The 11,420-nt window shown below is 38.7% G+C and overlaps 2 pseudogenes across 2 annotated transcripts; one reads left to right on the forward strand and one right to left on the reverse strand.

Moving 5' to 3' along the window:
• Nucleotides 1-1,084: 1,084 nt before the first annotated feature.
• LOC306641401 (small ribosomal subunit protein mS31-like) lies at nucleotides 1,085-6,809 on the reverse strand (annotated as a pseudogene). Its single transcript has 3 exons — nucleotides 6,797-6,809; nucleotides 2,406-2,490; nucleotides 1,085-2,276 (listed from the first exon to the last, which is right to left on the reverse strand). The product of its transcript is annotated as a small ribosomal subunit protein mS31-like (transcript).
• Nucleotides 6,810-8,236: 1,427 nt separating this feature from the next.
• Nucleotides 8,237-10,645, forward strand: LOC306641661 (proteasome activator complex subunit 3-like; annotated as a pseudogene). The gene has a single exon. The product of its transcript is annotated as a proteasome activator complex subunit 3-like (transcript).
• The last annotated feature ends 775 nt before the right edge of the window (nucleotides 10,646-11,420 follow it).

An 11,420-nucleotide genomic window follows, 5' to 3' on the forward strand; every position in this document is an offset into this window, starting at 1 on the left:
TACTAACAAAGAGAAGGAGAGAGAAAACTCAAATTACTAAAATTCATGATGAAAAAGGAAATATCACAACAGACACCACTGAGATACAGAACATAACGAGAAGCTACTTTGAAAATCTGTATTCCAACAAAATAGAAACTACTGAAGAAACTGACAAATTTCTAGAGACATACGCTCCTCCCAAACTGAGCCAGGAGGACATACGTAATTTAATCAATATCAAGCAATGAAATAGAAGAAGCCATTAAAAACCTACCATCCAAGAAAAGCCCAGGACCAGACGGATTCTCAGCCGAGTTCTACAAGACCTTCAAAGAAGAACTCATTCCAATACTTCTCAAAATATTTCAGGATATAGAAAAGGAGGGAACCCTACCAAACTCATTCTGTGAAGCTAATATCACCCTCATACCCCAACCAGGAAAAGACACATCAAGGAAAGAAAATTTTAGACTAATATTCTTGATGAATATAGATGCAAAGATCCTTAACAAAATATTGGTAAACCATATCCAAAAACATATTAAGAAAATTGTGCACCACGATCAAGTGGGCTTCATCCCTGGAATGCACGGATGGTTTAACATCCGTAAATCAATAAACGTAATCCATCATGTCAATAGACTTAAAGATAAAAGTCATATGGCTATATCAATTGATGCAGAAAAAGCGTTCAACAAAATACAACACCCCTTCATGCTCAAAACACTAGAAAAATAGGAATAGAAGGAACATACCTCAACATTGTAAAGACCATCTATGCTAAGCCCATGGCCAACATCATTCTTAATGGAGAAAAACTGAAACCATTCCCTTTAAAAATGGGAACACGACAGGGATGCCCTCTTTCACCACTTCTATTCAACATTGTCCTTGAAACTCTAGCCAGAACAATTAGGCAGACTAAAGAAATTAAAGGGATACTAATAGGAAAAGAGGAACTTAAGCTGTCACTATTTGCTGATGACATCATTCTATATTTAAAGGATCCAAAAACTCCTCCAGAAAACTTCTAGACCTCATCAATGAATTCAGCAAAATAGCAGGCTATAAAATCAACACACATAAATCTAAAGCATTTTTTCTAGTAAAATTATTTTATTTAGTTATAATATCCATCTCCAGCAGCTTGAAACAAAAATTTCCATTGTCTTAATTAAACTGTATGTTATTTTCTTTTAAAATGTTCCTTTTTTCTTTAAAATAATTTTTAAACCACTCTATGTGCTCAACCTTCTGTTTAACACTCAGATATGGGTTCTTGGAAAGGCCACAAGTCACCAGCTCCAAGAAGTGGCAAATCAGTCCTTGTTTTGGAAAATCCTCCAGGTGTTTATCCAAAAATATATGTTCATGAAATTCTGAACCATCATCATCAAAACCTCCTTCATTTTTGACTGGGAACACCCAGAGTTTCCCCTCTTTCGTCCACGGGATCATCTCTTGAAACCCATTCTGATAGGGCTGTTCATTACTATAGCTAGTTGCTTAGCAAATTCCACATCCCAAAGAGAAGGTGATGTCTCTGTTTCAGTGATTTTTCAGTAAATGCTTCAATGTCAAAAATATTAAGTCTTCGCCCCTTGAATAAATTTTTCCTGTTTTTAAGATCAGCTGTCTTCTCCTGGTAGAGAGAACCTTCATCAAACTGAATCTGATGCTCTGGTCTTGTACTAACTCTAGCTGTAGCAGATCTGGCAATTTTCATATCTGATATTATGTAACTGAAACTAATTTTAGGCTTTTCTCTATCTTTCTGTCCCTTGAGTCTTCCTCATGCTGATCGAGCTGCCTAAGTAGCTCTGACTTGGTTGTCTTCTTGTCAAAAGGGAGAGAATCTGCCACCAGAGATGCAGCTGCCACCAACTCAGGACTCAGGGACTCAACTCTCCTTTGGAGCACCTCCTGGAGCTCTTTGAAGCTTGCCAATTGTCTCCAAATTTTAAGTTTCTTTTTTTGCTGGCTGGCTTTGTTGTTTGTGCATTTGTTGTGCTTAATTCAACGTTCATGTCCTTTATAGTCTAACAAGTTTTTTCATATTCTCCTTTCCTCTGTCTTGGTTCTCTGAAGTCTTCTCGGAAGTCACACCAGTTGGAACACATTGCTCATCTTTCTTGCTATAGATCACCCTGCTAGTGCCAAAATATCTTTGGATATTATTTTTTGTCTTGACGGTTCCGAGCAGAGCAGCAAGAAGGATTGCAGCGGCCCACGCCTCGGAGCTTCCAGGAGACAAAGAAAGGCAGGTGAGGGGCGAAGAGGTAGAAATGCGGCACCTGAGGGAACATGGCGGAGAAACAAACTAAGAAGGTAACCAGAACGGCACGTCCTTTTCCCAAACACGTCCCCCAAACTAGTTACCGTTCCTTTCCTTTGCATTCCAGTGGGAAAGAGAGGCGAGTCACTGTGTTCCTGGCTCGTTGCTGCCACTCGGAGCCCGCAGACTCCAGACAGGCTCTAAAGCATTTTCATTCGCAAGCGAGGAAACAGCTGAAAGGGAAATGAGGAAAACAAGTCCATTTGCAATAGCCTCAAAAAAATAAAATAAAATAAAATAAAATATGAGAATCAATCTAACAAAAGAGGTAAGAGATCTCTACAATGAAAACTACAAAACATTGAAGAAAGAAATTGAGGAAGACTTTAGAAGATGGAAAGATCTCCCATGTTCTTGGATAGGCAGAATTAATATTGCCAAAATGGCCATACTACCAAAAGTGCTATACAGATTCAATGCAATTCCAACTAAAATCCCAATGATGTACCTTACAGAAATAGAGCAAGCAATCATGAAATTCATCTGGAAGAAGAAATCCAGACTAGCTAAAGCAATCCTTAGCAGGAAGAATGAAACAGGGGGTATCGCAATACCAGAACTTCAACTATACTACAAAGCAATAATAACAAAAACGGCATGGCATTGGCACCAAAATAGACAGGTAGATCAATGGTACAGAATAGAGGACATGGACACAAACCCAAATAAATACAATTTTCTCATACTAGACAAAGGTGCCAAAAATATGCAACGGAGAAAAGATAGCCTCCTCAACAAATGATGCTGAGAAAACTGGAAATCCATATGTAACAGAATGAAACTAAACCCCTATCTCTCACCCTGCACAAAAATCAACTCAAAATGGATCAAGGATCTCAGAATCAGACCAGAGACCCTGCATCTTCTAGAAGAAAAAGTAGGTCCAAATCTTCAACATGTAGGCCTAGGACCAGACTTCCTTAACAGGACTCCCATAGCACAAGAAGTAAGAGCAAGACTCAATAACTGGGATAGATTCAAACTAAATAGCTTTCTCTCAGCAAAGGAAACTATCAGCAATGCAAAGAGAGAACCTACAGAGTGGGAGAATATCTTTGCCACTCATACATCAGATAGAGCACTAATTTCCAAAATATATATAGAACTCAAAAAACTCTACACGAAGAATACAAATAACCCAGTCAACAAATGGGCTAAGGATATGAGCAGATGCTTCACAGGAGAAGATCTACAAGTAATCAACAAACATATGAAAAAATGTTCAACATCTCTAGTAATAAGAGAAATGCAAATCAAAACTACCCTAAGATTCCATCTCACCCCAATTAGAATGGCAATTATCAAGAATACAAGCAACAATAGTTGTTGGAGAGGATGTGGGGAAAAAGGTACACTCATACATTGCTGATGGGGTTGCAAATTGGTGCAGCCACTCTGGAAAGCAGTGTGGAGATTTCTTAGACAACTTGGAATGGACCCATCATTTGACCCAGCTATCCCACTCCTTGGCCTATGCCCAAAGGACTTGAAATCAGCATACTACAGAAATACAGCCACAACAATGTTCATAGCTGCTCAATTCACAAGAGCCAGATTGTGGAACCAACATAGATGTCCTTCAATTGATTAATGGATGAAGAAACTGTGGCATATATATATACAATGGAATATTACTCAGCTATAAAGAATAATAAAATTATGGCATTTGCAGGCAAATGGATGAAATTGGAGAATATCATGCTAAGTGAGATAATCCAATCTCAAAAAACTAAAGGACAAATGATCTTGCTGATAAGCGGATGATGACACATAACGGGGTGGGTGGGCAAGAATGGAGGAAGGAGGGACTGTATAGAGGGAAAAGAGGGGTTGGAGGGGTGGGGGGGAGGAAAAAATAACAGAATGAATCAAACATTATTACCCTACGTAAATGTATGATTACGCAAATGGAATGCTGTTACTCCATGTACAGAAACAACATGTATCCCATTTGTTTACAATAAAAATAAATTTTTAAAAAATTCAAGTGTGATGATGGTGAAAGTCATATTACTTGAATGTACAATTTTAATTTATCTCATTAAATTTGATGAGAAATGACAAAAAAAAAAGATTATGAGACCAGATTTTTAAAACATTCTATGCTGCTTACAAAACACAAATCTGATTGACAAACATATCATGCTTTGAAATTAAAAGATGTGGAAAAGTTAAGTGTAACTTTACTAGAGAATGACAGAGTGCTTATTGAAGTGATTGCATGAATTTTACTCCCTCATATAGTTTTTGTTCTTCTACATCCTGCTCAACATTGGTATTGTCAGATTTGTATGTGTATGTAATGCTGGGGATGCAACCCAGGTCTCACACATACTAACCAAGTGCTCTGCCACTGAGCTATGTCCCTAGCCCCTGTACTGTTAGATTAAAAAAAAATTCCAGTATGATGAACGTCCAGTAATATCTTATTGTTATTTAAATTTGCATTTACCTGATTACTAGTGTAGTTGAGCACCTGATCAGGTTAACTTTTGGCCATTTGGATTTCCCCTACTTCCTTTAAAAATTTTACACAATTTGATTTATCTGCCTTTTTTCCTTGATGTATAATTTTAAATATTCTGGATACTACTAGTCTTTTGTATCTGGAGGGTTTCCATTTATATTCCATTTATATATATTTTTTGTTTGTTTGTTTTTGTTGTAGGTGAACATGATACCTTTATTTTATTTTTATGTGGTGCTGAGGATAGAACCCAGGGGCTTAAGCATGCTAGGCAAGCGCTCTACCACTGAGCCACAACCCCAGCCCCATTTATATATATTTTTTGACAGCGTATTTTTTTTCATAGTCTTATCTTCTAAGAGTGAATCATATACTGGTCACTGATTCAAAGCACAAACAGTAGTCATAACAGAATATTCAATATCCTAGGCTTATCTCTAAGCTGATGTCATAATTGAAACTTCTTTAGACCATACCACTATTCTGTCAGTACGGTTGCTTGTGGATGGTGGGTTATATGAAAAGCCCAGGGAATTCCATAGACTTGAGCACACTGTCATATTTTATCTTTTGCTGTAAAATTAGTTCCTCTGCTGGGAGCAATGTTACATAGGATATCAGGAAAATAAATAGGGTATTCTGTAAATACATGAACATGGCTCTGGAAGAGAAATTGTGGAGAGGAAGATTCATTATACACATGCAGAGAAGATGTATACACATCATGTGTGTCTTCCCCTGCCACATACAGTAAGGACAAATAATTTTCCATTCCATAATGAAAAGTATCCAGTATAATCCATCTTAGTCTGTTTCCAGATGGCAGACTGGTTTCACTAGGGAATAGTGGAATTTGGGGGTTGGCCTCTGCTTTTGGCAAACTTGGTGTTCTGCCTATGGGGATGCTTTACTCTGTCTATAGGAATACCCTTGACCCTTTAACATTTACATCAGTGCAATTCTGTATGCATTAAGTACAGAATACCATGAAAAGCAGTCTGCAAACCAGGCCTACTATTTTTCTTCCTCTGCCAACTGGTCTTCAGAATTTCCAGAGGTTTTCAAGATGGTGGGATACAGACCATCACTTTCCTGGCTGTTCTGTGGCATGAAACCTAGAAAGCAGATAGGCAATTTCTCAGCAAGGTGGGTGAACAAAAAAAGTGGGAGGTGAGAAACTTCACTGGAATTTAATACTGGACATTCAAAGTAGATCAGGGACTCTGGAGTTTGGATATAATAAAATAAGGAAGAAATCTCCAGAGTCACAGTCACTGCCACAGCCAGAGGCACAAAATAGAGTGGTCTTTCCATAAGCAAAGTGGAGGGATAAGAGAATTAAAGGAACCCACATTTTTGGGAGGCCTGAGGCATGTCTGGGTATGGAGAGTATAGAGATCAAAGACAACGCTCCTTCACCACACAAGTAGAACCCAGGAGAGATCTCTGGGGTGCAGTCTTGCAGCACATACTGGCAATTGCTTGGCCCTGGAGGTGCACTGATTTAAAATCTCCAGACCAGTTGTCATTCAGCAAATAGCGTGGAGCAGACCTAAACCTGAACCCTGCTTCCCGGAGTTCTGCCTACCAGATTACCTCTCTCACTCTAGTAATCCCACCCTGAGGGTGAAGTAAATATCACACTCCAGCAGACCCTACCTAACACTGATGAGAAGGGAAGCTGAGAATCTTTCGAACTCCAACAGAAAACAATTTTTAACTTTTCACAAGATATTTTCCCCCCTTTTTTTCTTTTATCTGTTTAATTGTGACCATAATGGTTCATGGATGTTTATACATATTCACATTTTGTTTTTTCTCACTTATAGCATTTTTGAAGTCAGTTATTTTTTATGGATCAGTTTTTTAGGAGTAGGATGTTGGATTTCAGTTTTGTTTTGCATTCTTTTATTTTTATTTATTTTTCATGTTTAATATTTAAAATTTTTTACTTTATATGTATTTTTTCTCTCACTTATCTGTTTTCCCTGATTCTCTTTTCTCCTTCTAACAGCCAATCTCCATTGTTCTCTTTCACTTTTCCTTTAATTTTTTTACTTCTATCTTCTCTCCTCCTCCCTCATACATATCACATTCCATATCATTTCTATTCTCTCCCTGTCCACCATTCAAAAATGTAAACTCTTTTACAAACTTGCTGTTTCATTATAGGCAATAACTGACCATATCATTTCTGTTGATTGTGACAATTAATATTGTAGACATCATAGCAGGAACTATTTGGCTTAATGCTGTATGTTGTTTGAATTAGTTGTTGTTATTATTTGTCTCCCCCTAAACAGTGAGGTACAGGAAACCTTCAGTGACACTCTAAGTCCAGAAGGTAGAGTCTCTACTGCCTCAGATCCATAGTGTTAGATGGGTAGACACACAAATAACATGAAAAAGCAAGGGTAAAAATCACCCCAAACAAACCAAGATACTTCAATGACAGAATACATCAACATCACATTGGAAGAAATGTTAGAGAAGGGAATTTAGAATGTACATAGTTAAACTGACCTGTGAGGTAAATGATGATGTATGGAGTGAAATCAGAGAGAAAATACAGGAAATGAAAGATCACTTCAATAAAGAGATAGAGATTCTGAAAAAAAATCAAGCAGAAATGCTTGAAATGAAGGAATCAATAAACTAAATTGAAAATTAATTTGAAAGCATGACCAACAGTCTAGATCACTTGCAAGACAAGAGTCTCAGGTGATGAAGACAAAATATATAATCTTGAAAATAAAGTTGATCATGGAGAAAAGATGTTAAGAGACCATGAATAGAACATCCAAGAAATATGGGATAACCTGAACAGATCAAATTTAAGATTTATTGGGAAAGGCGGAGGCTCAGAGATGGAAACCAAAGGAATGCACAATACTTTCAATGAAATAATATCAGAAAATTTCCTGAACCTAAGGAATGAAATGGAAAATCAAATACCAAATATACAAAATTACAACAGACACACACCAAGCACATTATGAAAATGCCTAATGTACAGAGTAAGGATAGAATTTTAAAGGCTGCCAGAGAGAAATGATGGGTCACATTTAGAGGAAAAACAATCCAGATCTCAGCAGATTTCTCAACCCAGACCCTCAAATCTAGGAGGTCTTGGGATAATATGTACCAAGATCTGAAAGAGAATGGATGCCAGCAAAATTAAGCTTCAGAATTGAAAGTGAAATCAAAGCCTTCCGTGATAAACAAAAGTTAAAAGAATTTACAACTGGAAAGCCTGAACTACAGAACAATAATTTCTCAAGAATAACATTGGAGGCAGCAGGCAGCAGGCGGGTGACCAGACATACGAGAGGCACAGAGGGAGGGAACAAGCGAGTAGTGAGAAAGCCAGAGAGCACAGCGGGGTCCCAAGGGCAGCCAAGATTCCTCAGGTCCCTCTGGCCCCCTCCCTGGAGTCCACAGCACCTCTGGTTTCCAGCAGAGCGGACATGGCCAGGCCCGGCCCAGCCTCATTGCTGAAAGTGGATCGGGAAGTGAAGCTCAAGGTTGATTCTTCAGGGAGTGGATCACAAGTGAGGCAGAAGACTTGGTGGCAAATTTTTTCCCAAAGAAGTTGTTAGAACTTGATAGTTTTTGAAGGAACCAATCCTAAATATCCATGACCTAACTCAGATCCACTCGGACATGAATCTCCCAGTCCCTGATCTCATTCTTCTCACCAATAGCCATGATGGACTGGATGGTCCCACTTACAAGAAGCAAAGGTTAGATGAGTGCGAAGAGGCGTTCCAAGGAACCAAGGTGTTTGTGATGCCTAATGGGATGTTAAAAAGCAACCAGCAGCTGGTAGACATTATTGAGAAAGTGAAACCTGAGATCTGACTGCTGACTGAGAAATGTAACACAGTCAAAATGTGGGTACAGCTCCTGATTCCCAGGATAGAAGATGGGAACAACTTTGGGATGTCTATTCAGGAGGAGACAGTTGCAGAATTAAGAACTGTTGAGAGTGAAGCTACATTTTATCTGGACCAGATTTCTAGATATTATATTACAAGAGCCAAATTGGTTTCTAAAATAGCTAAATATCCCCATGTGGAGGACTATCGCTGCACCATGACAGAGATTGATGAGAAAGAATACATCAGCCTTCATCTCATCATAGCAGAGCTGAGGAATCAATATGTCACTCTACATGACATGATCCTGAAAAATATCGAGAAGATAAAACAGCCCCAGAGCAGCAATGCAGAGACACTGTACTGAGGCCAGGGTCAGGGCCAGGGGACTCTGTGAGTCTGGCTCAAGACCAACATTGCTTGGTTTGTTACATGACTATCGTGATGGGGAAACTAGCTGGAAATAGTAATCACACCTCTCTGTTTTTAGTTAGAGTCTAATGAAACTCTCATCTAGTTCCTTGATGTGTTTACCTCTTTTTTCAGGCCTCAGGAACTTTTCTGTCTCCTTCCCTAGTACCCTACACTCAGCCTGCCCTAATTTCTGGAGAACTCCCAGGTTTATGCGTACAGAATATTGGCACAAGAACACTTGTGTTTTCTCTCTCCCCTTTCTTACTCTACTTGTCAGACCTTGTGTTCTCTGTCTTTTGAGTGGTTGGTTAGAAGCTGAGGGAACTATAGGGAAAATACTAGGTTTTTTTTTTTTTTAGGAACTGAGGTGTGTGTGTGTGTTAGGGGATCATCTCCCCTTCCTGTTCTAAGGCTAGTGTGTCTTGTATCTGTGGGACATTGGATCCTCCCTGCCACAGTTGCCCTGGTGATAACTTAGGGTTTCCCATTTATTTACATCCCACCTTGAACCCAATCATGACAAAGAACATCTTAGGCCTTCAATAGAGTCCTTAACATCCTCAGATATTTTATAACTGGGGTTTTCACATACACATGTGTATGTGTGATGAACACACACATGGATTTGCATACACCCCTTCTTACTCCAATACCTTGCATACCTTCCTCTTCCTTCCACACATACCCTTTTTAGGAGGTGATAGTTGTCTTAGTTGTCATATATACCCAGGGAAAAGTCTTGGGCCCATCCTCCCTCCTGATATTGTAGCCGCTTGGTGCCCAGGGTGAGTTGGAGAACTGAGAGTGGAGATCAGAGGGCTGGTCTAGGCCTGTTCCTCTCTAACTTGATCCTTTCTGTGTTATGCAATGGCTGGACCTCTCACTCCTAATTGCTTTTTCCCAGGCCAGTTGTACATTGGGGTCGGGTGTCTGCACCTTTGAGGTCCAGATGCTGCTGCTCCTTTGGGAAATATTTCTCTTATTTATAGTATGTGCTTCTGGGGAAAGCAGTCATTTGTGTGTATATGTGTGTGTGTGTGGAAGTACACCAGGCAAGTCAAAACCATAGAAGAGTCGCCTTTCTCTTGAACCTTCCAGAGATATCATTTATTGTTACAGTTTTTTTTTTTTTTTTTTGTTAACCTGCATCTTCCCCCAGCTTTTTATTCTCCCACTAATGAGAGTTGATTTTTGTGGTCAGTCTGCCAGTGACTCTCAGTGTCTGTTTCTGACTTTTATTCTTCCCTGTCTCTGTCTTCCAACCCCCAATCATACTTCTACCTGGGAGGCATCATTGTTATTCCCAGTGTTCTGTAGAAAAGGAGTTGGGATGCTGTCTTCCCATGAATAGTGTTCAGTAACAAACCTATTGCATTTTAGTTGGGCAGTGGCCCTACTACCCCCACCCCCCATCCTTTCCAGGTAAAACCCTTCCCTCCGCCTACCATGTGTTTCTCAGTTTCCCTTTTTGTTCAATTGTTCTGCTGCCTCCTCACCTTACCAGCCTTGGATTGTAATATAAAATTATTTTACCTTGTCAAGAAATTATTAAAAATACAGGTACTTTGACCTCTTTCTAAAGCTGGAAAAAAAAAAAGAATAACATTGGCTGGCATATTGGATTAAAAATCAAGACCCAAGAATATGCTGTCTTCAAGAGTCTCACCTCATAGGTAAAGACATCCACAGACTGAAGGTGAAAGGCAGGAAAAAAACATATCACTCACATGGGTCAAGTAAACAAGCAGGGGTTTCTATCCTCATATCAGATAAAGTGAACTTCAAGCCAAAGTTAATCAGAAGGGACAAAGAAGGGAATTATACATCAACAAGACATAACGATCATAAATATCTATACCCAAATAATGGAGCATCTATGTATATCAAAGCCTTCTCAATTTCAAGAATTAAAAAGACCACAAAACAATAACACTGGTGTGACTTTAACACATCTCTCTCAACACTGGTTAGATCCCCCAAACAAAAACTAAAGAAACTACAGAGCTAAAAAATAAAATTAATAATTTAGACCAAACAGGCATACATAGAATATATCATCCATCAATGACTGAATACACTTTCTTCTCAGCAGAACATGGATTCTTCCCTAAAAGAGACCATATCTTAGACCACAAAGTAACTCTTAGCAAATACAAAAATATAGATAAAATAGATATAGATAAAAATAATACCTTGCATTCTACCAGGTCATAATAGAATGAAATTAAAAATCAATGATAAAATAAAAAATAGAAGCTACTCTTACACCTAGAGACTAAATGATATGCTATCAAATTATCAAAGAATAGCAGAAGAAATCAGGGGTGAAATTTAAGAATACTTA

This window comes from Sciurus vulgaris (assembly GCF_902686455.1).
Source record: "Sciurus vulgaris genome assembly, chromosome: 12".
Lineage (NCBI taxonomy): Eukaryota > Metazoa > Chordata > Mammalia > Rodentia > Sciuridae > Sciurus > Sciurus vulgaris.